This window comes from Tupaia chinensis, unplaced genomic scaffold (assembly GCF_000334495.1).
Source record: "Tupaia chinensis unplaced genomic scaffold, TupChi_1.0 Scaffold000361_2, whole genome shotgun sequence".
Lineage (NCBI taxonomy): Eukaryota > Metazoa > Chordata > Mammalia > Scandentia > Tupaiidae > Tupaia > Tupaia belangeri.
Window position 1 is genome coordinate 1,121,742 of NW_006159858.1, and position 27,614 is coordinate 1,149,355.

Sequence of the window (27,614 nt, forward strand, 5' to 3'; positions counted from 1 at the left end):
TTTAAAAGCCCAAAAACCCCCCCTTTTTTTTTTTTTTTTTTTTTTTGCTTCTTCTGAAGCTCCATTAGTAACCTCAGACGCCTGGAGACTTGTTTTTCCAATTTAAAAAGCCCAAATAATAATTGCTAATAAACAGCACTTATTAATCTTGGATAGTTTCTTTCTTCTAATTGTAATGATCTCATTTGGGCAATATTTCTATATATTAATCTCATCTGTCACATACATTCTCTTTTTATTCTTTAATAAAGTTTTCTTTGCTGCCTCTGACAAGCCTTCTTTCCTTCTTTCCAAGTCACTCTTACTGTCTAGAAAAAACAAAAAAATTTATCTTCACTTTTTGTCATCCCACTCTCACTTAAAACTTAACTATATCCTATTAAGGAGAATACAATGTATCATCCATAAGTTCACCAAGTATTTATACATGACAATTTCCTTTCATGTTCCTTGCTTGTATTTATAGTCAAGCAAGAGGTAAAACCAAATAAGTATTAAAATCAACTAAATGCTGTTTTATTTATTAACATATTTTGTCAATAAATATCCTTTTAATATGCACATCTACTATGTTCTAAGTATTACGGTAAAAATATTGTTTGGGTGTCATTTTATTTTCACAGTATTATGAGGGTAGATATGATTACTTACAGATAAACTGAGGCTCATGGGAGTTAACCAACTTATCCAATGTCACAAAACAGGTAAGAAGTCAAGTCAATACATGCACTCTTCAGCATAACTCCAAACTAGTGCTTTAACTACTATAGTTGATATAGTGTAATATGGCAAGCAGTAGGTGTGGACAGAAAAATAGAAAGAATAAGACATTTGTAGAGCACAGATATGGTTTATTATCTGCTGATGAGGACGTGTATAGTATTTTCAACTGGACTGGACTGAGGTGTACATCACGCTGGGTAAAGTCTCTTTACAATCTAAATGATGTATAACGATTGAACATATAAATAATAAAATAATAAAAAAGAAAAAAAGAACATGGTCTCTAGATTAGAATCAGGAGGAGAAAGAGCTAAGTAAACAGATAAACAAATCCATTTGTGTTAACTATTGTTACAAAGATGAGTGCGATAGAAGCACAGAGAAAAAAGCAACTAAAGTTGTTTGATGAATGACAGTGGGATAATGGCATTGTCCTCCTAGAATCTAACCCCCAATTATAGTTGGTCTTAAGTTTTCCAGGTGAATTGGAGAAGACTACGCATTTCAGAAAATGTATAGAGACTGAAGAATGAATATGGTGCCACTAAAGATCTACAGAAAATTCAGCTCTGAAGAAGGAAAGGAAATGTAAGGAATCACATGGTTGGAAGAATATGCAAGGAAAACTTGGACTAGACAATGGGGCCCCTCAATTTGGTGACTAGAAAAGCACTGTTGGGGCCAGCAGGTAGCGTAGTGGTTAAGATGCTGGACTCCCACATGGTAGACCACAGTTTGAGTCTTGCACTCGGCAGCTTAAAACTCACACTGGGCACGTGTTCCCAAAATCCCAAGGGAAAAATGGAGAAAAAGGAATTGAGACATGGACATTCCCCCCAGGGGTGATTTCTCAATTTCTGTCTCTTTCTCCAGTAAGTACACACACCTTATAGCAAAAAATATCTCGAAAGAAAAAAGCACTGTTGACCTGAGAGCAAGAGAGCTATTTGAGACAGGTGGGAGCTAGCCTAGCCAATAAAGACAGAATGAAGAATACTTTGAAGACATTTACTAAGAAAGAAATAAAACATGATAGTGGCCTGAATCAGGAAGTAAATATTAAGACTTTTTGTATCATTTTGGAAGAGTCTTGACAGAGAATTTCTATAATCCAAACAGAAAGAGCCAAAGAAGAGAAGAGGAAAAAAAAAAAAAAAAAAGACATAAGAACTCTGGGGGTCAGTGCCAGCAAGTGGCATGGGGGTTAAGGTGCTAGTCTGCCATGTGGCCTACTATGGTTTAAGTCTCAGAAAATCATGCCAGGCACGTGTGCATGCATGCCCAGACTCCTAGGAGAACAGAGAAGGAATTGCAGTGTGGCTATCCCCGGTAGGGGATGATTTCTCACTTTCCCTCTCACTGTCTCTACTTGTATCTCTCTGGTGAGCACCTGTGCTCTATGGCAAAAACCTTAAAAAAACAAACTCTAGGGCTAAGAGTCGGGATGACAACAGCAGTAACACAACCGGGCCCACATGAGAAGGCTCTAAGTTCACAACCTGGGATCTCCCTCTACACACTGGGCATGATGCCACTCTATAGGAGATATAAATTAAAAACTTAGAAAAGAACTCTGGGAACAAAGACGTAAGAGCCCCAAAGAGATGAGAGTCAGCAACTGATTGAGGACCTCCTTGGACAGGGAAAGGAATCCCCCATACAGCTGCACACGCCACTAACATGAACAGCTCACAAAGACCTAAGTATCTACCTCAGCACCTCATCCTTCAGTCATTTTACTACTCTCCATTTGCGCTGTCTTTGTCTTCTCTCCCAACTAGGTAAGAAGTCCCCCAAATGTAGAGGCTAAATTTTCTATTTCTTTGTATCTGCCTCTGTAATAAAACAATGTGGACACACACAAGCTGGTCCTTCACCATGGGGGGCTGAGAAAGAAATCAGAGACAGAGCAAAAGAAGCAACACCTCCTCTAATGAGGACGAGACACAGATAACAAACAAAAACTGCATATCTTTGCTTTGTATAGGACAATCTGCCCCAGATGGAACTGTAAGATACGTGAAGAATGTAACTGGGCCATTTATTAGGAAAAGACTGTGTAATACATTGCCATATTACAGATAGTCCTGTTAGAGCAGGAGCTCAAGAAGGACTATGTTATCTCTTACTTCTCCTACAGTAAATAAATGCAAGTATAGTTGATAACAGAAAACACCAGTGCCAAGAAATAGTAGAGTGCTGTTTTAAATAATATATTTTAAATTAATACATGAAATATATTTTTTTAGTTCTTTGGTTCCTCGAGTTAGAAGAAAACATTTTTTAATAACATGTATATCTTCTCATAATCCATGTGTTTATTTTTATAGCTTACTCAGTGTTTAATCTGAAAATAGTACATGTTCAAAAGCACATATGCAATCTTTTCTTAGTATCGTGGATTTTGGCTTACAAGCTTTGACGTCCCCAATTTTATAGATATGAAAACTGAGGTTCAGAGAAATAGCTTCTCTTAACACATGCATGTTTAATAATGATGCCAGATTTAAAGCCTAGTTATTCATACTCATTGTCCTATATTCTTTCATTAAACAAACCTAAAATTGAAACTGAACTCTGAGATGATTTTCTCTGAATCTAATCAAGAGTCCTTCCTGGCACTGCTAGCTTTCTGCCCTCTGCTCTCTGCCTTCCCTGATTTCCCACGGTAGAATCACAGACAAGCTGTGGCCAACTCCGTTACCTGCTTGATATCTACTTCTACTTCTTGCTTACCAGATAATTCCATTTATTCTTCCGGAGCAGCATTGTGTCATATAGAAAACCTGATTGCCCAGGCTCTCTAGATCTGAGATTGAGATATAACAAAGTCCTGGGGAAGGATGTCCCTTCCAGAACAACAAAGGCAGAACTTCACGAGAGAGGCTTTTGGTCTTTTGCCATTCCTTTTCCACCCTTTTTCTGTCTATAATCCTAAAGGGACACCTGGAGAAACAGCAGCTATTTTGCAACGGTAAGAAGAGAAGCCAGGAAGGTACAAGAGCTGGGTACTTGGCAGCTTTGTGGAAAGACTGTTTGCCTGGATTGATCATCGACCTGAGACAAATGAAACCCTTATCTGGTTAAGTCAATCTTGTGGAGTTTCTGCTCCCTGTAGTCACTTGTAACTTTAGCTCATCAATATTCAAGCAAATATTTTCAAAAAGACTAATATATTTGAACACATCACTCCACTGACTCAAAAATCTTTCAGTGGTGGAATCAAGTAGAAGACCACTAAAATAGTAACTCCTTAGCTTGGCATCTGGAGTTCTTCACAATAGATCATAATATGAATCCCCCTATCTCCTAAACATATCACGCACATGAGCCAAACGCAACTCCCTACCAACTTCTGTCTCATGGCCTCTCTGACCACCAAAATCCTACATTTAAAACAATTATTTATTTACCTATTTATTTGCAGTGATTTTCAAACTGCGGGCTCCAGGACTCAAACTGTGGCCTGCTATGTGGGAGTCCAGCACCTTAACTACCTGCTGGCCCCAAATTCTAAATGTTAAATGTTTATTATTTCTTCTGTGAGCTACAGACAGAGAGACAGACAAACAAGAAATAAGAATCCCTAACAGTGTCTCCAAGGCAGTCCTAACCATAGGCAGTCCTGGATCATAGGGATACATTCAAGGAGGTCTGTGGACACAAATCTGGAGCCTCCCCATGTGGGTCAGCTTTGCAAAACACTGTGCTATCACTATACCATTGTCTGGCCTCCAAAACCCTAGTCTTCTCAAAGCCCCTCTCCCACATTACCTCCCTCATCAATCTAAACTGATCCCTCCAATCTGATGCGATTTCTCCCTCTTTTGAACTCTCAAAGCAATGTTGTTTGCCCTTCTTTTATGTTACTCTTTGTAATGGCCAGTGCACTGTGTGCTTTCCTAGGTAGGAGGCACTTTGAGGTCAAGGACCTTGTCATAATAGTGAGAGGATCCCCCACTCCTGGCACATTGCCCGACATAAAGCAGATGATTAATAATCACTTCTTAAATTGAATTAATAAACACATCCGCATCCCCCTCGCCTAATGCATCTCTGACTGATCCAGAAAGAGTCCACGCCAACGCTCTAATGACTTATGAGGAAGCCTGTGCAACAGCAGGAGTCAGCGGAGCTGCAGTTCAAATGCTATATTGTTTTGACACCAGCACAAGTGATAATGGGCTGTGACTCGGTGTGTCAAAGCGCTCACTCAAGACTCCAGAGCCAGCTTCTCCTGCTTGTCACAAGCCCCAGACTGCAAAAGCCTTTCCTTGTGAAACACCATGTGGCTTCTACTTAAGAAATGCTGATAGCTGGTCACTCCTCTCCCCACAAATCACAAACAAAACAGGATGACTGCAGCAGGAGCACAGTCTCCCAGGGACCCATTGGCACACACCTGCCCTCCAGGAATGATCTCTGGCATGTGCGCAGGAGAGGGGTGAATGAGCAGCGTGCCATGATGGGGAGCCAAGTACAAGGGCAAGACTGCAGAGCCTGCCCATTACGCCAAGGCTACATCACATTCAACCCTGAGGATGCTTATGTTAGACTGCAAAAGTTGGGGGTAATAAAAGGAGGTGAATTTTACAGAATGAGTACAACAGAGACTGCATAATTTGAATACAGCTAGAGCCATAAAATTTGCATATTAAAATACAGGGGCGGAAGCAACAAGCACATTCTTAGTACAGGTTATAACACATCCCTTATTATGACTACGAGCTTCAAACGAAAATGTATCTTCAGTAAGGGAATAGCTGTAAATCTGTCATCTGCAAATAAATATCTGTTCAAAATAACTAAAACAATGCAGCTGTTATACACAATTAGTTGAAATGGAGACTAAGTCGTAAGTATTACTACAGTCTTTGAGAAAAGTTGCTAATAATTAGCCATATGAATCATTTAAATTGCTATTAAATATTGTTTTAACTTACTATCTACTATGTAAATAATTAAAATCAGTATTACTATAGTAAGCATTTAATACCAATAATGCATACCAGTTTAAAAAAAAACGAGTGCATGTTAAGATAGAATATACAGATATCCAAATTGCATTAGAATACTGTAGACAAATTATTTAATTTGATGGGAAAATAAATATTGCATTTATTAGAAATTCATATGAATGACGGACCAGCAATTGGCATAATGGCTCTGTCGCTGGACTCCCATGTAGTCGACTACAGTTCAAATCCCATATCCGGTGGCTTAAACTCATGCCAGGCACGTGTGCATGGATGCCCAAGATCCTGAGAGGAGAATGGAGGAGAAGGGATTGCAGCATGGCCATCCCCCCTAGGGGGTGATTTCTCGCTTTCTGTTTCTCTGTCTCTCTCTGTCTGGCAAGTGCACGCTCCCTAGAGCAAAAACTTCTCAAAAAGAAGAAGAAGGAGGAGGAGGAGGAGGAAGAGGAGGAGGAGGAGGAGGAAGAGAAGAAATTCATATGAATGAATTGCTTACTACCCCAATGAGGTTGTGCTTACTGAATGACTCATGGTCCAGCACCTCTCTAATGCCTCCACAGAAAGGACTTCTGTGGCCATGCAAACTTTAAGTTAGATGTGTGGCACCTGACTGTATCCTTCCTAGTCTAGACCTTCCACTTCCTCCCATGTAGTCGACTACAGTTCAAGTCCCATATCCGGTGGCTTAAACTCATGCCAGGCACGTGTGCATGGATGCCCAAGATCCTGAGAGGAGAATGGAGGAGAAGGGATTGCAGCATGGCCATCCCCCCTAGGGGGTGATTTCTCGCTTTCTGTTTCTCTGTCTCTCTCTGTCTGGCAAGTGCACGCTCCCTAGAGCAAAAACTTCTCAAAAAGAAGAAGAAGGAGGAGGAGGAGGAGGAAGAGGAGGAGGAGGAGGAGGAAGAGAAGAAATTCATATGAATGAATTGCTTACTACCCCAATGAGGTTGTGCTTACTGAATGACTCATGGTCCAGCACCTCTCTAATGCCTCCACAGAAAGGACTTCTGTGGCCATGCAAACTTTAAGTTAGATGTGTGGCACCTGACTGTATCCTTCCTAGTCTAGACCTTCCACTTCCTGGAATGATGCTCCATCCTGCTCTGCAAGACCTCTGTGGGGAGCCTCCAAGCCCAGCACTACTTCCTGCAAGCTGTCCTTCTCTAAGGGCTACCCTCAGCCTCACCAAGCCAGTATAACATAACCATTGCTCTCATCACTAATGCAAAAGGCCACAGTGTAGACAGGTGACTGTCAAATGCACAGGCCTAAGCTGGAATGAGTATTCAGTAAAGCAAAAATAGAACCACTGGACCCAGAAGGGAGTGGGTACAAGGACCTGGCAGAAGTAACGTTATAATATTTGGCAGAAGGCAATTACATTTCTATTTTAGTGTGTTTCAGTTATTCCCATATGGGTGTGGCTCTATTATACCAAAGAGGGTTATTTTGTCTAAGATCGAGAGAATTATACTTTGTGGGAAATTGAATGCATTCTAAAAATACTGCTCTATGTACAAATCTATGAATGGATAACTATCAAATAGAAGACCATCCACTAATAATTACAGTTGACTTTGAGGTACACCATGCAATGATACAGATTTACCTTCATAATTACACTTTTCTTACAGTATTATTAGCTTTCAGGTGGTAATTCTAATATTAAAATAAACACATACCAAATACAGACAGACCACACACCTACTAGTTGGCAGAAGGGAGTTTTTTAAATGCTGTTTTCATACAGGTAATTCATGTTTAATTTTTAGTCTTTTTTTTTTCTAAGAATACAATATTGCTCAAAAAGGGGAACAGGCATGAAGAGCTGAAATACTAAGACAAAAGAGAAAAAAATCACAATAATGGAAGAACACCAAAGAGGTGAGGTAAATAAATCAGAATTTAAACTTTTGTGTTCACTGCCATGCCATTTCATTTCTTACTGCCTGTTTAAAAGTGAATTGCATTATGCTATAACATGACTGAATATAACACAATCTGTCCTACCGTCTTTATCTAGTTGGGGTCTTTATGCACACAAATATCTCAATTAAATCTTTTTACTTATTTATTTTTTTAAGACACAATCATTTAGTGCTGGTAAAAATGAACTGAAATAATGGGATTCCACTGTGAAGCTATCACCTCTGAAATGCTCCAGAAGGAAGAATGAAAAGAAACTGTGATTCGAAGGTGACAAGTTCAGTTCTCATGACATTCAAATTTTTCCGGATACAAATACTTACTGACATCACGTCCCCAGAGGAAATTATTTACATCCCTTTGGCTCAGCAGAGCCCAGATTTGCTGTGAGGCAGTTCTACAAGTGGAACCTGGTGAGAAGATTGGGGCTATTGCTGAGAAAGAATGGGAGGGCAAATATCCTGTTTTTTTCAATAATAATAAGGAGATAGTCCCACTACAGTCAAGAAGTGTTTATACTAAGATAATTAGTTAATAATACAGAAGGATAAGAAAGATTGAACAGACACAAAACACTTGTCATCTGATTCAAGCATCTTTTTCATTGATTAGAAACTCAACAGTGAATATTTAAATGTTCATTTGTCATTAGTTGAGGCTCTTTCATTTTTGAAAATGCACAATTTTAACCAGATGATTTTGAAGAAAAGTTTAATTATTTTATTAGCCTATATAAAATGCATTAAGTGCTTTGGAAAATAGTGGAAAGAGGCAATATAATGCAGAATATCTTAAATGCAAAAAAGAAAATAACTTTTTTCTTAGTTGATGCAGAGCCATGAAACAGGATATTGTCGATTAAAAAGAATAAACATCACGGGCTCTTTCTATTCCTTAAAAGAATAAAAAAGACTAAGGAAATAAATAATATTGGTGATTTAGATTCACTATCTCAGAAAAAGGGCCAATATGAATTGAAGTTACACAAAACAAGAGAAACTAACACATTATCTGACTTTTTCATTGTAAAAAATACTATCAATAGTAATCATAATAGCAACTAACCTTATCCAACCCTTACCCCATGCCAGGGCAATGTAAAGTCATGTGGATTGTTTCCTTTAACCTTCCTAATTACCCTACAGGGAGGAATTATCATTACTCTTACTTTACAGAGAAGGAAACTGAGGAGTTTAAAAGCCCGACAGACTCTAAATTCCACACTCCTAACTACCGCACTGTATGATGCTGTCCTCAATCAGAACAAGGCTCTGGACAATGCAGAATTTGAGACCTGAGCCCATTTCAATGGGGTAACACCCAGATGACCTGACAATTAAATGAGCTAAGCCACCATAATCAACTCTTCACCTGGAACAACAACTATCAGTTCGGTAGGGAAAAGAAACCAGTAAATCAATTTGCTTTTAGCCATTTGTGTTTCCTATATTAAAAATCAAATTTCACTTAAAAAATGAATGCACAACTATGAAATTTTATCAGTGACTTTTACTTTCACATCTGAACCTAGCTTACTTCTATAATTACACAATCTTGTACAATATTATTTGTTATTTAATTTAGTCTGTTTCATCGCTTCTTGGCCTTTAGGCTAAGATCAAGTGTAATTTGGTCTGTTTAATAAACTCTAACATTTAAATTGGATAACCAATTTCAGTCAACTTTTTGTTTCACACAATAGAAAATGTATCTACAAAGAGAAAATATTATATAAAGCATCTAACACAAGTCCCTATTACATAGAATTAAGGCCCTACGTGAATCTGAATTCACTGGACAGGAATCTGATGCAAAAATCGACCACGGTCGCTGGTCAAAACCAGGTGAGCCAGGGTACAGTCAGCTCGAGGAGGTCCAGAATTATAAAGCTGTCTCCAGAGATTTTTTTAAAAATGGCAACAAATGAAAGTGTTAGCATCTTTAGTTCGGCACCCTTGGCTGTGGAGTATGTAGACTCACTTTTGCCCGAGAATCCTTTGCAAGAACCATTTAAAAATGCTTGGAACTGTATGTTGGATAATTATACAAAGTTCCAGATGACAACATGGGGATCCCTGATAGTTCATGAAGCCCTTTATTTCTCATTCTCTTTACCTGAATTTTTATTCTAATTCATACCTTACATGAAAAGATACAAAATTCAAAAGGATAAACCAGAAATATGAGAAGGCCATGTTTTAAGAAGGAAGGAAATGTTTTAAAGTATTTCTTTTTAATCACTTTTTTATCCAGCTACCTTTGATGCGTGAAACCTATTATTTTAGAGTTTTTCAATATTCCTTACGATTGGGAAAGAATGCCAAGATGGTACATGGTCTTGGCAAGATGCTTCAGCTGTGCAGTCTTTGAGGATACTTGGCACTATTTCTTACATAGACTCTTACATCACAAAAGAATATATAAATGTATGCATAAAGTGCATCATGGATTTCAGGACCCATTTGGAATGGAAGCTGAATATGCACATCCTTTGGAAATCCTAATTCTTAGAACTGGATTTTTCACTGGAATCTTGGAATGTTGCTTTTCTCTGGGCATGGGTAACTGTTTGATAGAAACTATTGATGTTCACAGTGGGTATGATATTCCTCTCAATCCCCTAAATCTCATCCCTTTCTTTTCTTTTCTTTTTTTTTTTCTTTTGAGAAGTTTTTGCTATCGGGCTCGTGCACTCACCAGACAGACAAAGAGAGACAGAGAGAGAGAAAGCGAGAGATCACCCCCCAGGGGGGATGGCCACGTCACAATCCCTTCTCCTCCATTCTCCTCTCGGGATCTTGGGCACGCACGCACACGCGCCCAGCATGACTTCAAGCCACCAGGTCGGGGACTCGAACTGCGGTCGACTACGTGGAAGTCCAATGACATAGCCATCACACTAACTGCTGGTTCCAGTCTCATCCCTTTCTACGCTGGGTCTCAGCATCACGACTTCCACCACATGAACTTCATTAGAAAGTATGCCTCAATATTTACATGGTGGGATAGATTGCTTGGAACAGACTCTCATATTAATGCCTACAATGAAAAGATGAAGAAGCTTGGGAAAAAAAAGACTGAATAAATCTTCTCATGTAAACCTTGCTGAAGGTATAAATTTCCTGAATTTATTGAAACTCATAGCTAACATTGCTCCTAGGGAACAGAAATAAGCATGTGTCCTGGCTGCTAAGTGATAAAAAGAACATTACTAACTTTTAAACATCTTCCTAGTGGGAAGTTTTCTACTTCACATACAAGTTAGGAATAAATAAATATGTATTTAAATACGGTTTTCACAAAGGAGTTTTTTTTTCTTTTTTGGAGAGGTTTTCGCTATAGGGCACGTGCGCTCGCCAGACAGACAGAGAGAGACATAGAGACAGAAAGCGAGAAATCACCCCTCAGGGGGTATGGCCATGCTGCAATCCCTTCTCCATTTTCCTCTCAGGATCTTGGGCACGCACGCACACGCACCCGGCGTGAGTTCTAAGCCTCCAGGTCCAGGACTCGCACAGCGGTCAACTACGTGGACGTGGGAGTCCAGCGACATAGCCATTACGCTAACTGCTGGTTCCCACGAAGGAGTTTTAAAGGCCATGTTTCTAACCTTAGAGAAAGGTTTTAAGTAATGGAAGAAGTATTCATCTATGTCCTTTTCCCCAGTAATATATAGGCCTGGTGGCATGGTTAACGCACTGGATTTTCACATGGGTGACTGGGTTCGAGTCTCAGACCTAGTGACTTGAAAATCATGCTGGGTGCCATGTACATGTGTGCCTAAGATCCTGAGAGGAAAATGGAGAAGGGATTGCAGCATGGCCATACCCCCTGAGGGGTGATTTCTCGCTTTCCCTCTCTGTCTGTCAAGTGAGTGAACATGCCCTATGGCAAAAATCTAAAACAAACAAGCAAAATACTGTAGGCCTCAAGTTGATAGTGGTCTTGACTACAGGTCATTTCAGAAAAAAAAATTTAAAAGAGGCACTGGCCTTCTATTTAACATTTTTAGAGCTAAAGATCAAAATGATTGAGCCATGTCATTTGAAATAGCAAGTGATTGAAACTGCCAAATCAGGAATAGTCAACACTGACAATTTCCACTCTTGCCCAGAGCTGACCATTCTTCTTTTCTTCGAAGACTTTTGATTACAATTCACTACTGACATCTATAAATGAAACCATTTCTAAATTGATGTAAATAGAGCATTTTAGTCTAAAGATCTTTCAAGTTACTTGAATTTTTTTTTAATTAAGGAGCTTTATTTCTGCTACTTACCCTTTCTTTTTTTGTAAATCAGGTTTTCATCATACTTAAAGCTGTAAATTGAAACTTTGTGAACTGACTTGCTGTATTTGCACTTTGAGCTATTGAAATAAATGCATTTTTGTCTGATTTAAAAAAAAAAATAGACCATGGTCTGCCTTTTTTTTTCCTTTGGCCTAAAGACGTCTCTGTTCGTTCTCGCCCACTTTTCACAAATCAGATATCATGGATCACAAATGGGACCACATGAGTAATTCTCACAGAGTCAGTAAAAATCCATCCCTCCACAACAAAACCAAAGTAACAATCAGGTGCTGCGGGCACTCATTGCTTATCAACGCTCTCCTATGCAGAAGATGACACTGCGGACTTCCCAGAATCACTCATACTAAAAACAGAACGGTTTTGCTTCCACAGTTCAAAGCCCTAAATTTCAGGACAAACAAATGATTATGGCAGCTTGGGGACACACATTCTCTGAGAAATGCTTCAACTCACAGCATCCAAATTTTGAGTTTTCACCTTCCACCACCATGGATATGTAAAACACACTGCTTCAAGTCCAGTGAGAGGGAAAAAATCCTTACTCAGTCTTGGTATGAATTAATCACCCCCAGAAGACATCAACACATACCTTTCAGTAAACTATTACATGCACTGAGAGAGACAGTTTTCTAAATGGCACCCTTGGTTCCCTGAAAACAAAGAAAACGACTTATTTCTGAGGAGTAGGTTTATGTAAAAGAAGGTCACTTAGAAAGATATGTCTGTATTCCATGACTGCAGAAGTTCAACCTGAGCTTTGCTTGATAGCGAGTTTTTAATTTTTTTTTTTTTTTTTTTTTTTTTTGGTTGGGTTTTAAATCCCCCTTTAGCATGGGTTATAAATCTCCTCTGGATGTCCACATGAGAGCAGTGCCGCCTGGGAATAGTTTGTGTCATATCGTAGCATCCTCAGCTGTTCTAGTTGCACAAACGGCACTTGTAATGAAAACACTGCCATATATCTTGATTTGTCAGAGAACAAATCAGTTTTATCTGTTCATTTTGTGGTTTAGTGTCATAGGTATTTTAGAAAACATAATTTATAATTCCTCATGCAATTATATATGAAATTAAATCATCTCACTTTTCCAGAAGCATCAAAATATTTCAGATTAAGTAGAATGCACTTGTAATGTCTTTGAAGTTCTCTCTCTCTCCCTTCCCCCAATTTATTCTCTGAAGAAAATGACAGAAAGAAAGAAAGAAGAAAGAAAGAAAGAAAGAAAGAAAGAAAGAAAGAAAGAAAGAAAAGAAAAAAAGAAAGAAGTATTTAGTATAGAAAGAAAGAAAGAAGAAAAGAAAAGAAGAAAGAAAGAAGAAAAAAGAAAGAAGTATTTAGCGTAAAGAGTTTATCTAGTTCTACTGACTCCAGAATTACAGGCATTTTTATGTATATTCTTAATAATAATCCACTGTCACAACAGTATCTTAATCATGCCACAGAGGAGTAGGGATGTTACGGTTCAACCACTGCCCGAAGAAGCTACATTTGTTTGAATATTTGGGTCCTGTTTCCAGTGCTTACTTGCTGTGTTTGCTGGAGTAAGTCATTTAACCCGTATGTGCCTCAGTTTCCTCAGCTGTAAAATGGAGATAATTATATCTATGCCACACAAGATTTGTGAGCATTAAATGAGTTAATGCATGTAATTCACTTAGAACACTGGCAGACACAAAGTAAGCTCTGTGTTTTCTAGCACTATAATTAGCAACAATAACCACGCCATTTTTTTTTTTTTTTAATAACAGAGGATAAGAGAAAGAAGGATTTCTGACACAGCCTTACTGGGCCATAATCCTCCTGCCCCAGCCTCCCAGTTAGCTAAGATTACAGGCACATCTTACTGCACTCAGCCTATTTAGGTTGGTCTGAGAACCAACCCAAACCTCCCAAGTAGCCCTAGCCTCCCAAGGCAGCACCTCCCACTTGCACACTGCAGCTGAGCCATGACTCTTTTTAAAATAACTAAACAGACATACAGATCTAGTAAGACTATGGCTTAGTGGCTACTGCTAAGGCTTTCCAATGGGAGATAAGAACAAAAAAATAATATAATAACAAAAAAACACCCTGGGACCAGCAGATGGTGAAATGGTTACACTGCTGGACCCCAAATAGTCAAGCACGGTTTGAGTCCCAGACCTGGCAGCTTAAAACTCATGCTGGGCACATGTGCGTGCATGCCCAAAATCCTGAGAGGAAAATGGAGAGGAAGGGATTGCGGTGTGGCCATCCCCCTTGGGGGTGATTTCTCGCTTTCTGCCTGTCTCTCTAGGAAGCATATGTGACTTATAGCAAAAATCTCTCAAAAAGAGAGAAAGAAAAAAAAAAAACCCTATTGGTGAGTACTTGTATGGATGATAAATTGGTTATTTTAGTGAATTTCTAGACAATGACACCAGGATCCCTTATTAACTATTAAGCGACACCTTAGTCCCTAGGAGAACATGGCAATAAGTGTTTTAATCCCCCTGATTTATAAGAATTAGGCCTATTCTTTTTAATTCAACTGGTTAAATTATTATTTGTCAAGAGATTCAGACAAGCTCACTAGTCATAATAGAAAAGTACCCCTTAATAATACAGGAAAGCAACTATTGGTCTAAATTGCATTCATTTAAACTGCAAGTGGATAGATTTTAATACCTACTAGGGGGTTACAGGTAAAAAGAGAAAATAGCACCAAATTATAACATAATATGTTACACAGATAGCTCTGGTTTATATATATATATATGATAAACCACTATTTTCCTAATTATAACTCTTTTTAATATAAATTGGTGTTTTGTTTATGTGAATTAATTTTAATAGATAATTTGAGTTATATAAATATGGACCAATCCTTACCACATCTACTTTGAAAACCTACCTAAATATTTATTGAAAGCAAATATTTCACTCCATGCAGGAGCCATCAACATACTCACAACAGACAAAGATTCCTACTTCCAATGACAGGCCTCAACATGAATGGAAAGCCTCCAGAAAAGCACACAGAGGAAACCATCAGAAAGGAGCCAATGAGGCTGTGTGGAAAGGTTTGGGGTCAGTGGCCAGATGTGTCTGAATTCTAACTAGGCCCATCCCACATCTGCTAAACTACAGGGGAGATCATGAGAATCTTAACATCTTAGAATGACAATCTTAAAAATCTTAGAATTATAAAATGCAGAAGGGAGGCAGAGAGTTGCTCATCTCTTTTCTGTGGCCAGAAGGACTCAAGGCCTGTCTAGTAGAAATAAACCACAAAAATGGACTACAATCCACTGCTTCTGCAGGGATGGAAGCTTTCATGATTTGTTTAACAAATTCTATATCTCTAATAGTTGGCTATCCTGAACCAATTCAAACACAGGAAAAACCTTCCTGAAGCATTTCCCCCAATGATCCTTTCATAACATGTCCATCCTACTTTACATAGAGAATAACAAACAGATAAACTGTCATCAGTTATTCATTCCTAGGCAAAGGGACATTGTAATGTAGGACTGTCATTGAAACTAGTAAGCACTTAGTAACTAACCCACACAATGCTCTGTATGTGTTTTTCACAGAGGAAAAAGACCAAAATGTGGGTAAGAACAAGACTATTACAAAAACAAAATATGAAATCAATTAGCTGAAGTTTCCTGAATGACACAATGTCTTTTTATCTTTATTCCACACTAAAAACAAAGACAAAAAAATCTTTACCACAGGGCCAATGCCAATTTTTTTTTTTTATTAATTGGCCTTTCACCTGCAATGAACCAAATGGAAATATATATATATTATATATATATGTATATATATAATATATACATTTGCTATTTGCAAAGGATAATTATATTTGCACTTAAGTACTGGAATAAATCATTCTGATTTCGCAGCATGTGCTGGTCACAATATCCACACTTAACACTTCCTAATTTAATGACCACTCTTCAATCCTTCTAGATAATCAAAAGCAAACGAATGGTTCACATTTGACTTGAAAATCAAAAGACTCACTGCTAAGTAGTACTTGAAATATAAAAGAACATAGAAACTTTACAACACAATATTAAATGGAAACTATAGGTGAAAACATTACATACATATGATCTCAACTACATACAACTATAAACAAAGGAGAGTAACCCAAAATGTTACCTACATTTATCTCTACACAGTTGATCCATGGGGAATTTTTGTCTTCTACTTTTTAGTTTTTAGTTTTTATAATCAACAAGCCTCACTTTGTTATCAGAAAACAATACAAAAATTTATAAGTTGATAAAGCGCTTACATATACATAAATGGGGTCCAATAAAATAGATTCACATAAAACTCCATTGCAAGGCTGGCAGGTGGTGTGGTGATTAAGGGTGCTGGGCTTCCACATAGTCGACTGTGGTTCAAGTCCTGGACCTGAAAGCTTGCTTTCTCACTATCTGTCTCTCTCTATCTCTGTCTCTGGAAATACTAAAATAATTATAATAAATAAAGTTAAATAAAATAATTATTAAAAAAAAAAAACTCCATTGCAAGACAGCAAATTCGATTTTTTCATTTTTTCAAAACAGGCTCTTGGGACCAGCAGATGGCATAATGGCTATGTCACTGAACTCCCATGTAGTCTACCACGGTTCAAGCCCCGGACCCAGAGGCTTAAACTCACTCCAGGCGCATGTGCATGCATGCCCAAGATCCCGAGAGGAGAATGGAAGAGAAGGGATTGTGGCATAGCTACCTGCCCCCTCCCCGAGGAGGTGATTTCTCCCTTTCTGTCTCTGTCTCTCTCTGCAATTCTGGCAAGCGCATGCACCCTATAGCAAAAACCTATCCAAAAAGAAAATAACAAAAACAAAAACAAAACAGGCTCTCCACAAAGTCAATCCTTGGTTTATGCCTATCAAGTATAGTTACTATCAGTCTGGATTCTAGACTCAATTGACAGAACAGAAATATAAGCCACTAAATGGGATACTGGTGAGGCACACAACCTCGGAGCCAGTTTTCAGTGTCAGGAAAGCTATTTAATGCTCTGAGCCTCAGTTTTCTTATTGGCAAAATGTGGGCAAGATTATATTTTTATGGTATTATTATAAGGATTGAATGAGGTAATACATGCTAAGTACTTAGAATGGTGCCTGGGTTTTAAGACGCCTCCATAAATATTAATTAATTTTATTAAATATATTTGCGTCTGTTCTGTAAATGTTTCAGTTTCCCTTACTAAAAGGAAATCATGGCTTAGTAAAAACTAATCTAACAATGTTAACATGTATCCTAGTACAAACACTGGTTAGCCCATAGAGAAAACTGAAATTTAACCTTTTAAGTACCTATAACATTTTATTTTTAACCCTCAAAATCCATTCAAAATCTTTAATTTTGTTCTAGTTAAGCAGCTACTTTCCAGAAGCCTGAATCTACCAAAACCTTAGTTATAGATAATATAGAAAAACAGAGTCAACCTAAACATAATACAATGTCAGTGAGGGTCTATCTAATCCTTTATTTTATATTTTGTTGTTCATCTTCTGTCTCCTTATATATATAAGAATGTAAGTATCTTCAGGGCCTCTGCTGTATCCCCAGTACCTAGTAAAATGCTTGGAAAATAATAAGGGACTCAATAAATATTTGTGATCGAATAAAATGACAGTGTGCTGAAGAATCAAGAGAAGGTGTGATCTTTAAAAGTTTCTCTCTAATTTTTCCCCTCTACAAAATAGGAACAGAAAGACTCAACCACCTATCTTCCAAAAAGTGTTCAATAAAATGTTCCCAGAACAGCATGTGCCTGTAACCCCAGCTACTTGGGAAGCTCAGGCAGGAGGATCCCGACATAGTGAGGCCTTGTATTTCAAAAAAAAAAAAGAAAGAAAGAAAGAAAAAAATCCCAGAAGGAGAATGCAGCATTGCCATCCCCTTGAGGGATGATTTCTCACTTTCTCTTTCTGTCTCTCTCCTGCAAGCACACATGCTCTATAGCAAACACACACACGCACCTTAAAAAAGAAAGGCTAAAGAATCTCAATAAAGTGCTTTCTTTCCAATTAATTCTGATATATCTTCCACTGCAGATTATCTAAAACAGGACCCTTTAAAAGAAGTCTGCCAGCCCCCGTAAGAGATCACTGTCTTCGTAATAATAATATAAGACATTTAGAATTGTTACTTATTTCCATTGCTCTGAAGTATATATTCTCAAGAAGAACCACCATCTGAAGTTAGTCAGACTAGTCAGTGCTTTCGATTAGGAACAGACTGCCCTCCTAAACTCAGCTCCCGGGGATGGCAGGCTTCTATCTGGCAGATTATTGGGCTTGTGCAGTCAAATCATTGAGGGCAGAGGTTTGAAATGTGGTATGAGCTTTCCAGCAACCCAGTCTTTGTTTGATTTATAAAACTGACGCAAAGAATACGCCAGAAGTATGTCTCTGCCGGGTGAGCCCCAAGCTGAAGGGAACCAAGGGCGCTGTCTGATTTGCATATGCCTGCAGGGATCTTTCCCAACCTGAGTAAGGAGCTTGTAAAATAGCAGTGCAGATAAGCAGTTCTGTCCTGAGTGATATTTCTGCAAATCAAAAATTGAGATGAACAGAGAAAAAGCTGTGTTTTCTCTCATCGATACATAAATAATTTTGACCATTACTGCTTCTGAGCAAGCAAATGGCACATGCTCTAGAGTCTTGACTTAAGACCCCTTAGAGCTCTCGAAGCTGCTTGCCAAAAAAAAAAAAAAAAATTGCATTTTCAAAGCACTGGGTTTTAAGTGCTCATCACAGTCACGTGAAATCTATCTGGCACCTAGGAAACCAAACCAAGGTGCCTATGTGTGACCAAACAGCTAGCTGAATGCTCACTTTTCACCCTGCCTCCCACAACTGCCACTGAGCTTTACTCTGTCACAACGCAGACAGAAGTCCCCAACATGTGCCAAGTTATCAAAATAAGGAATAAATAAATTGCCTGCTTATTAATACTATGCAGATGAATGAATTGGGATGAATTAGTACGAAGAACATTAAAAACTAGAGTGATGCTGTGTCCGAGAGAATTCAGACAAGGTATAAATGTAAAACAGACACTAAAGATGAAGTGAAAGACGACAATCCTGAAATGTCACAGTTTTGCAAATAATTAACTTACAAGATTTAGATGGTGAGAATTCTTTTCCCAATCAAAAAGAAGAAAAAGGGAGTTTTTTTAAAAAGCATTTTAATTCTGCAAAATGCTTTTTGGCCAAGACATTTTTTACTGTCTATCATTAATGCCAAAACAGACTTTACGGTATGATGGTATAATACCAACACTGAGAGTTAGATCAAAGGAGAGCTTTAAATATAAAAGATCTATCCAAAAGGTAATAGCACTATTGAAGCATTTGTAAGTGTTTTAATGAATGTGCTTTTTACCAAATGAGTTCCTGGAATGAAATTTGTACTTATCTTCTTAAAGCACCAACATACCTAGGTCTCCAGTAAACCACTCTAACTTGCATTTAAAATATATACAATAAAAACCACAGTTATGCTTCAGGAGCAAACAGAATACTGATTTTAGGTTGTAGGTCACACTTACAACTCAAAGCTGTATATTTTAAAAGGACAGCTTAATTATTAAATAAATGTTGTGTATCTCTGTAAGTCTCTTTTTTCCTAGATCACTGTACATAAACGCCAGAATATGGATCTTAGATGATAAGTACCCTCCAGGTCATGGGCATTAACACCTAAACTCCCTAAAGAAGTATTTCAAACAGTTTAAAAAATATACCAAAGCAGGGCTCAGCAGGTGGTGTGGTGGTTAAGACTCTTCCACATGGCCAACTGCGGCTTGAATCCCAGACCTGGTGAATTTCTCTCTCTCTCTCTCTCTCTCTCTCTCTCTCTCTCTCTCTGTCCCTCTCTGGTCAAATTAAAAATAAAGTTAAATAATTCTTTAAAAAAAAATACATACCAAAGTTAATTCCTACCATGGCCAATTGTCCTAAATAAAACAGATAGCTGAAACCATTGCCAAACATTTCCCTTAACATGGAGAAAATAATAAGCTAGATTTCTTAGTGAACTATTTCCACTTAGAGGAATTTTTTCATGGGCACTCAAGTGGAAACAGCAAGGTCAAAGGTAAAGAGAGACTACTCATGGACTATCCTCAATAGTTTTTAATCCAGCACTCTATTGAACTGCTAGGCATCCCAAAAGTCAAGATGGGTAGGGTCCTCACCCTCTACAAATTTATATACAGACAATATTCCCATCAGCTGACCTTCATATGAACCATAATTACATATCTACTTAAAATATTTATGATAATGTAAATAAATATAAGGAATACGGACTATAAACATTTATATTAGATATTCAATCTTAACTAGGCACTGGACAAAAAAAAAAAAGGGTATGTATTATTATATTTCCCCTAGCATTTCATTAGCAAGCAGCATTTCAGGTTTTGCTATATGCATGCACATGAACATACACACATAATTATGAATATTTAATTTGATGTAACACAGGAGGGGAGAACATGGGGGGTTGGTCTGTTAAAGAATGCTAGAGTCTGAGCCAATGTTTTCTATTTTGGCCCATCTAGCTCTAATGACGGCTGAGACAAGGGTAACAGCAATTTCGGGTGGCTTTTTCAGCTCTCTTTGAGAGCCACAAAATTTTTTAAAAGGCAGCTTGTTTGTTAAGAGCTTGCTCCAAAGCCTAAAATTTCTAAATATGCACCTTTCTTAACATTGCCCTTATAAAGAAAAAAACTGTGAAAAGTCTCCAAACATGAGAGTTTAATTAAAGAATAAAAAGTGGAAATAAAGAGAGAAAGCCAAAGGGAAAAAATGAAGAAAACAAGACGAGAGATCATTTTAAACATTTCAAATAGGGAAAATAACAGATTTTTCAGGGCATAAAAACCCTTTTGGCTCCAAACATCTTTTAGCTGTCCTCCCTCAAAAAAATTAAAAGGAAAAGTGTGAATTTTTTTTATTCTTTTCCAAGGTTGTGATTGAGCTTACAAATCGTTCATTTGAAATTAATACATGAAGAAATTTATAGGGTTAGACTTTCCATTAAACTTAGCAGGCAGAAATAGTTTTAAATCAAAGCAGCAAACAAAAATTTTAGAAAAAGAATTTTTTTAATTTAAGAAGCTGAAAAATCCATAGATTAAAAAAGAGTTAAGGAATAAATAAAGCAATTAAAAAGGACAGATCTATATATTTCCTGATCTGAATAAACCAACACTTAAAAAATTATAAAGTAATTAGAAAAATTTGAACTTTCACTGAATATTTTGAGACATCAAAAATTATCCTTTTTATGAATCATAATGGCATTGTTGTTTTTATATAGAGTCTTTATCTTTTAGGGATACTTACTAGAGTATTTCCAGATAAAATATGAGGCCTACAAACTCACTCTAAAATAATTTAGTGAGGGAAGAGTAAGAAGTGAGTAGAGACAGAGATAAGACAGAACTGACCATAAATTTCTAATATTTGATCCTAGGTGAGTATTTAATATTCATGCATCTTGAATCTGTGTATTTTGTATATTTCTATAAACCTGTACTGTAAAGAATTAATGTGAAAACAGAGCATTCCAAGTACTGAAAATCTAAATTGACATGGTATTCACTGCTAATAATGAAATTTAATTTACCTTAAAATTAGCTCCTATGGAAAGGTCTTCCCACTAGTATATTGTAAATAGCTAATACACTAGAAAGTATACAATGAGTAATATAGAAAATGATAAATAATAAATGAAATGGTTACTTCTTTATAAGAATATTCTCACTAATTTGCTATTAAGTCTTATTTTATCTATTTATTGTTCACACAGTTTCAAGTTCATAGGCTGAAATTATTCCCCTTACATACACTGCTTCAAACAGAGGCATCTGTCCAGATCAAAACTGACAGATTATCTCTAAGTTTTGATTGGAAGAATTTGAATCCTAGCAATCTTTTGAATAATTAACTTGTAGTTCTAAAAGTTATTATTGTAAACATTCTGCCATGGTGAGCACAACAAAACCTCAACTATGTAATGATGACATTGAATTATCTGGACCTGGCAACAGCCAATCAAGGAGAAGTCAAATTATATTCCACTTCTGGTAAAAATAGTAATCTGTGGGCCCGGCAGTTAGCATAATGGCTATGTCGCTGAACTCTCATGTAGTCGACCACGGTTCGAGTCCCGGATCCGGTAGGTTAAACTCACGCCGGGCATGTGTGCATGCGTGCCCAAGATCCCGAGAGGAGAATGGAAGAGAATGGATTGCGGTGTGGCCATCCCCCGGGGGGTGATTTCTCACTTTCTGTCCCTCTGTTTCTCTACTCTCCCTCTACTCTGTCTTTCTGATAAGCACACATGTCCTATAGCAAAAAAAAAAAAAAAACCTCTCCAAAAAAAAATACTTAATTTGTAAATCAAAGCCAACATTACAGTGACACACAAGAGAAAAAAATTCTTCATGGCTGAAGTTTACTGAAAAATGTAACCTATAAATGCAGCCAGCAGATGGTATAGTGGTTAATAAACTAAAGTGTACTATCAAAAAAAAAAAAAAAAAAAACCTCTCCAAAAAAAAATACTTAATTTGTAAATCAAAGCCAACATTACAGTGACACACAAGAGAAAAAAATTCTTCATGGCTGAAGTTTACTGAAAAATGTAACCTATAAATGCAGCCAGCAGATGGTATAGTGGTTAAGGTGCTGAACTCCCACATGGCCTAGTCCCTGGCAGCTTGAATATCATGCCAGGCATGTGTGCTTGCATGCTCAAAATCCCAGAAAGAGAGTGGAAGAGAAGGGATTGCAGCATAGCCATCCCCCTGGAGGGTTATTTCTCAATTTACCTCTCACTGTCTCTCTCTCTCTCTGTCTCTTTGCAACAGGCACATGAGCCCTATGGCAAAAAACAGAAAAAAAAAAAAAGTAACCTACAAACTGTTTTCATTCATTCGACAAATATTTATTGAATTCTTGTGGTCCTCATACTGTGCTATGTATTACTCTTTCATAAGAGAACAAAATAGTTTCCAGTTTGTGAATTCAAACCTAATTATTAAAGAAAGCAAACTGGCACTTTTAAGGAACACTATATTTCTCCAGAGTAATAAATACTATCTTTACGTCCATTTGTTCATTCTCCCAATGTTGACTGAATGTCAACCACAAGTGCTACCCTGTATTCTCTGCAGGCAAAAGAGCTTTGCCAATGAGAACCAAAGCCAAAGATAGGCTCATTCTGAGAATGGTGACAACAAGGTACGAAATTGGCAAATAAAAGTTTGCCTTTAATGAGGCAAAGCAAAAATTTCCTAGAAAATTTAACCCATGGATCTCATCTTGTCATCTCCTTTCAAAAGCTGACGTGAAGGAGAGGAACTCTTAAGCATTTTTCAGGAATGATGTGAACATTTAATTATAAATTGGCACCAAACTTATAAACAAATTTTGTATGTATTTATATCGTCTGAACCTCAGCATTTAACATTTCTGTATTCAGAGGGTCATAGATCTGTGTATTAATTCCATACACTGAACACTTAATGTATACTTAAATTACAAAGTGTAAGTTCCATGAAAGCATAATTTTGTTTTCAGTTCTTTTCTTTTTTTTTTAATTTTTAAAGAGGTTTTTGCTATAGGGCGTGTGCGCTCGCCAGACAGAGAGAGACAGAGAGTTTTTCAGTTCTTTTCTTTTTTTTTTAATTTTTAAAGAGGTTTTTGCTATAGGGCGTGTGCGCTCGCCAGACAGACAGAGAGAGACAGAGAGTGAAATCCCCCCCCTCCCCCGGGAGGATGGCCACACCGCAATCCCTTCTCCTCCATTCTCCTCTCGGGATCCTGGGCACGTATGCACATGCTCCTGGAGTGAGTTTAAGCCATTACGCTAACTGCTGGTCCCTGGTTTTAGTTCTTTACCTGCAAAAGCACATATTACACATTCAATGCTGTCAAATTAACTAATTTGAAGGCCACAGTTGCTTAGGAATATGCTTTATTTTCATATCAGGATTCATTTTGGCCTTAAAAGCAAGAATTGTATATCTGAATTACACAAACTACTATACACCCTCTAGTTTTAGAAGCTGGCTTCAATCCACAGCAATTCTGTGAGGTTTGGCTTTTTTTCTTTTAATGAAGCCTCTTACTACCTTGAAAAAGTATCTCTGTATAGCTCATCATGGGAATTAATTAAATATTATCATTATTAAATATATATCATCTTCAAGTGTTTAGTAAGCACCTAGCCTCAAAAGTCTTGCCTTGTAGAGCTTATGCAAAAAAAGGAAAGAGTATTAAGTAGAAATTAGCTCCTGCCCCCAACTCTAAACAGTTGGTGATCACACAGATCCCAAGATAGCTCTGTGGTTAAGAACTCTGTCTCTGGAGGTGAATCAATGGGCTTCACATCTGTTTTTTGAAAACAGCTTAAGCCCCTGAGAAAGTTATTCCTCCTCTTTCTTTGCCTCAGTTTTATTTTCAGTGAAATGGGAAGCATAACTTCAAAAGGCTTCTGTGAGAATTAAATGTAACTCTCTTGGAATAGTGCCGGAAATAAAGCTGTTCAACTGTTACCTAGCACAATGAAAGCTCTCAGAAATCCCCTGATTTATCGTTAAAGGGGCGTATTAATAACAATGATTTTTTCAATCATCTACTGAAAGTACAGATACATCTATATCATGTATGTTTTCACACCTATGGGAAAGTAGGCAAAAACTGAAATGTTTTTCAAAATTGGGAAATAAGGCAATAACATGATTTTCCACTTAACCAGAGAAAAATTCATGGAGGAAGCAGAATTTAATATTTACCTGGCTGGAAAAAGAAGAAAATCCCACTCCTGCCCTGTTGACACTTGAATGTATTTCCTTTGTCTTTGAATGCAAGTTTCACATAATTGAGACTGTATTCGGCAATTCACATATTAAACAAATCTTTCTGAGCCACCGTTTAAAAAATATCAAATAGGCTGCATAAATGTAGTTCTCCCAATGTAACGAAAAATAACGATTAATATACTTCTTCTTGGACCCTAATGTTGAGTCCAAAAAACCCAGTCAGAAAGAATTTTTGCTTACTTATTGCTCAGCATAGGTGTTTTTAAATAAAATTCTCTGGTAAAAATAAATTTAAATATTTTTAAAATAAATTTGTTGTAAAATTTGTAGAAAACAGTCAAGAAATAAAAAAAAAACACTTAAAATGAAGTCAAATATGCACAGTGAAGCATCGCCTTGCCACCAAGCCTGCCTCCCAAAGTCCATCACCCAAATTGGCAAGTATGAATAGCGATTACATCAATGGGCTGAAGAACTCTCTGGACGGTGTGGGGAGCTCCCTCTATGACCAAAAGTTTTATGGCATAAAAATGAAGAAAGAAGAAAGAAGAATAAAGGGAGTGATGAGATTACGGGAGGAGCCCCTGGTGCTCCAAGAGCAGCAGCAGTACCCTGGGTTAATGCCCCTCTTCCAACAGACTGGAAGACTTTTAATGCAGAAACATGGACTCATGGTCCATTATATGGTGTAAAGTCTGCTTGCTGTTCATTAGACTTTAGTCTAACCTTCTGGGAAAAACAAAAAGGATGCTAGCTTTGGGGTTTTTTTACATATGCAAAACAGCAGGTCTGAAAAATTCTGCACCTCATATCCTTGGAAATCACAGAGTTAGTGGTATATGTTTTGTAAATGAAGGGAATGGGTCAGCTAAAAAATAGCTTCCACAATATATGACACTATCTTGTGCCCTCGTCCTGTCTTGGGTCCCCATATCTGAGGTTATTGTTAACGTAGGTAGGGGTAGGAGGGAGAGTCCTAAATTCCATTTTAGTAGTTTTCTATCCTTTCTTACTAAAATCTCTTCGGTGCATCTGAAAAGAATACTCTCTCAGAAAAAGAAAGTGACTATCCTGCACTTGCAAAAGCATGCGCCCACTGCCTGGTCATTGGGACCTACCTGAGCATCATTTCAAAATAATGACACTGCTAACAACTTTTCTCTTTTACAGGCAATTTGAGATACTCCTCAGTTCAATTACTGAAATTTTTTTTCTGATTACATCAAAATGAAAAATCATGTTCCATGAGTCTCAGTTTTTAAACTCAGCTCAAGCAAACCAGCTTTATTTGCAGTTCAGCGCTGCCCAACTTTCCAGTATAGGAAGAACAGATTTAGGGACACTGCAGTTTCCCTGCTACAAATGGATTTGCTAAGAAATATCTCAAGGACTCCTCTACTTGGGGAAATTATACAAACACTAAAGAAACAAACAACAAAAGCAAAACCAAGAGAAAAATATACAAATAAAACCTAACACTTTGAATCACCAAAAAGCCACATATTGTTCTACCTCTTTTTCTACCTTTCACTGGCTCTGCTGTTTGTGAACCGGCACATGAATGACTTTGTTTTATTGTGCATGCTGTTTCATCTGTTATAAATACTCAGTGATCTATATCCATTTAATTATATAAGTAATAATAAAAGCCTAATACTTTCATTTCAAAATAAACAATTCTAAGCTTGTCTATTTATCCAAAATAGAATAGCCTATTGTAAAAGCAAATAAAACAGTGATTTTTTTGTTGTTCTCATTGAGATAGTAGGGGATCTAATAATAAAACTTTTGCTTACTTACAAAATAAAGTATATCTGTGATCTAGAACACCTTGGGAATAGTTCATTTGACTTATCAAAAGTGCAACAATTACTATTTTTTAACCTTAGTTTTCAAAACTTTGAAGAAACCAATAACAGCATTTGACTTGCCTCTGGTTTAATCCTCCACTATGGGCAATATTTATTGCCACTGTAGCTCACCTTGGTAAGCAGAACTCTCAGTCTGCATCACTGAAAGAAACAGTGTGGCTCCCTAGTGCAAATTTCCTGAAAGTCCCTTTTCTCAGCATGTGCCAAGAATCAAATCTTGGCCACTTAGTGCTCTGTGTTCCACATGTGAGCTCACGATGCGTTGAGCAGCCGTGCTAACTGAGATGGATCGCCCTGTCAAACAGGAAGCTGGCACACCAGGATGCAAGCAGTGGGATACAATGACCTTTACATTCAGAGGGAAATATCCCTAAAATGGCATGAAAAGTTTATGGGGGGGTGGTGGGGGGTTCTTTTATTTCACTTAGGCACATAGCATGAAATAAAAGCAACGGTACCCAGTATGCAATTTGCTCAGGATCAAGTCCTGAACCCCTACACAAGAAGGAAAGTCGTCAGAGAAAGGAAATGAATTCTCCTTTATCACGCTGCTTTGAAAGCATCAGACTCTACAATCCAGCTGTATCACTGCACTCGGACTGATCAAGTGCTCGGGTTCAGACTGCACTGGAACTCATGATAACCCATAAGCTACTACCTGCCTGGGGACAAAACACCCTGGATGCCCTCCTGGTTGCAAATGGGTTGCTTTCTTGGTAATGCTTAAGCATAATCTAAATATATAAAATACTTTTTTGAAAACCAATTATCTACTTATGGAATCAGCGTCAAGAACTTAGGAATGTCCTATGATCTTGGTTAACATATTTGTAACTCCGTATAAAAATAAAAATGCTTTGTCTTTCATAGTGTCCTTATCAAAAAAAAAAAAAAAAAAAAAAAGAGGCTCCAATTAAGGAATGATATGAAGAAAAACTCATTAAAAGAAAAAAAGGCAA

General features: G+C 37.5%; 1 protein-coding gene and 2 pseudogenes across 1 annotated transcript in view; 2 read left to right on the forward strand and 1 right to left on the reverse strand.

Moving 5' to 3' along the window:
• The window catches only part of SATB2 (SATB homeobox 2), a gene marked incomplete in the record, with an annotated part of 229,944 nt that overhangs the window by 176,610 nt on the left and 25,720 nt on the right, over positions 1 to 27,614 (reverse strand).
• Positions 9,221 to 9,328, forward strand: LOC114008635 (uncharacterized; annotated as a pseudogene).
• Positions 9,542 to 10,713, forward strand: LOC102477737 (methylsterol monooxygenase 1-like; annotated as a pseudogene).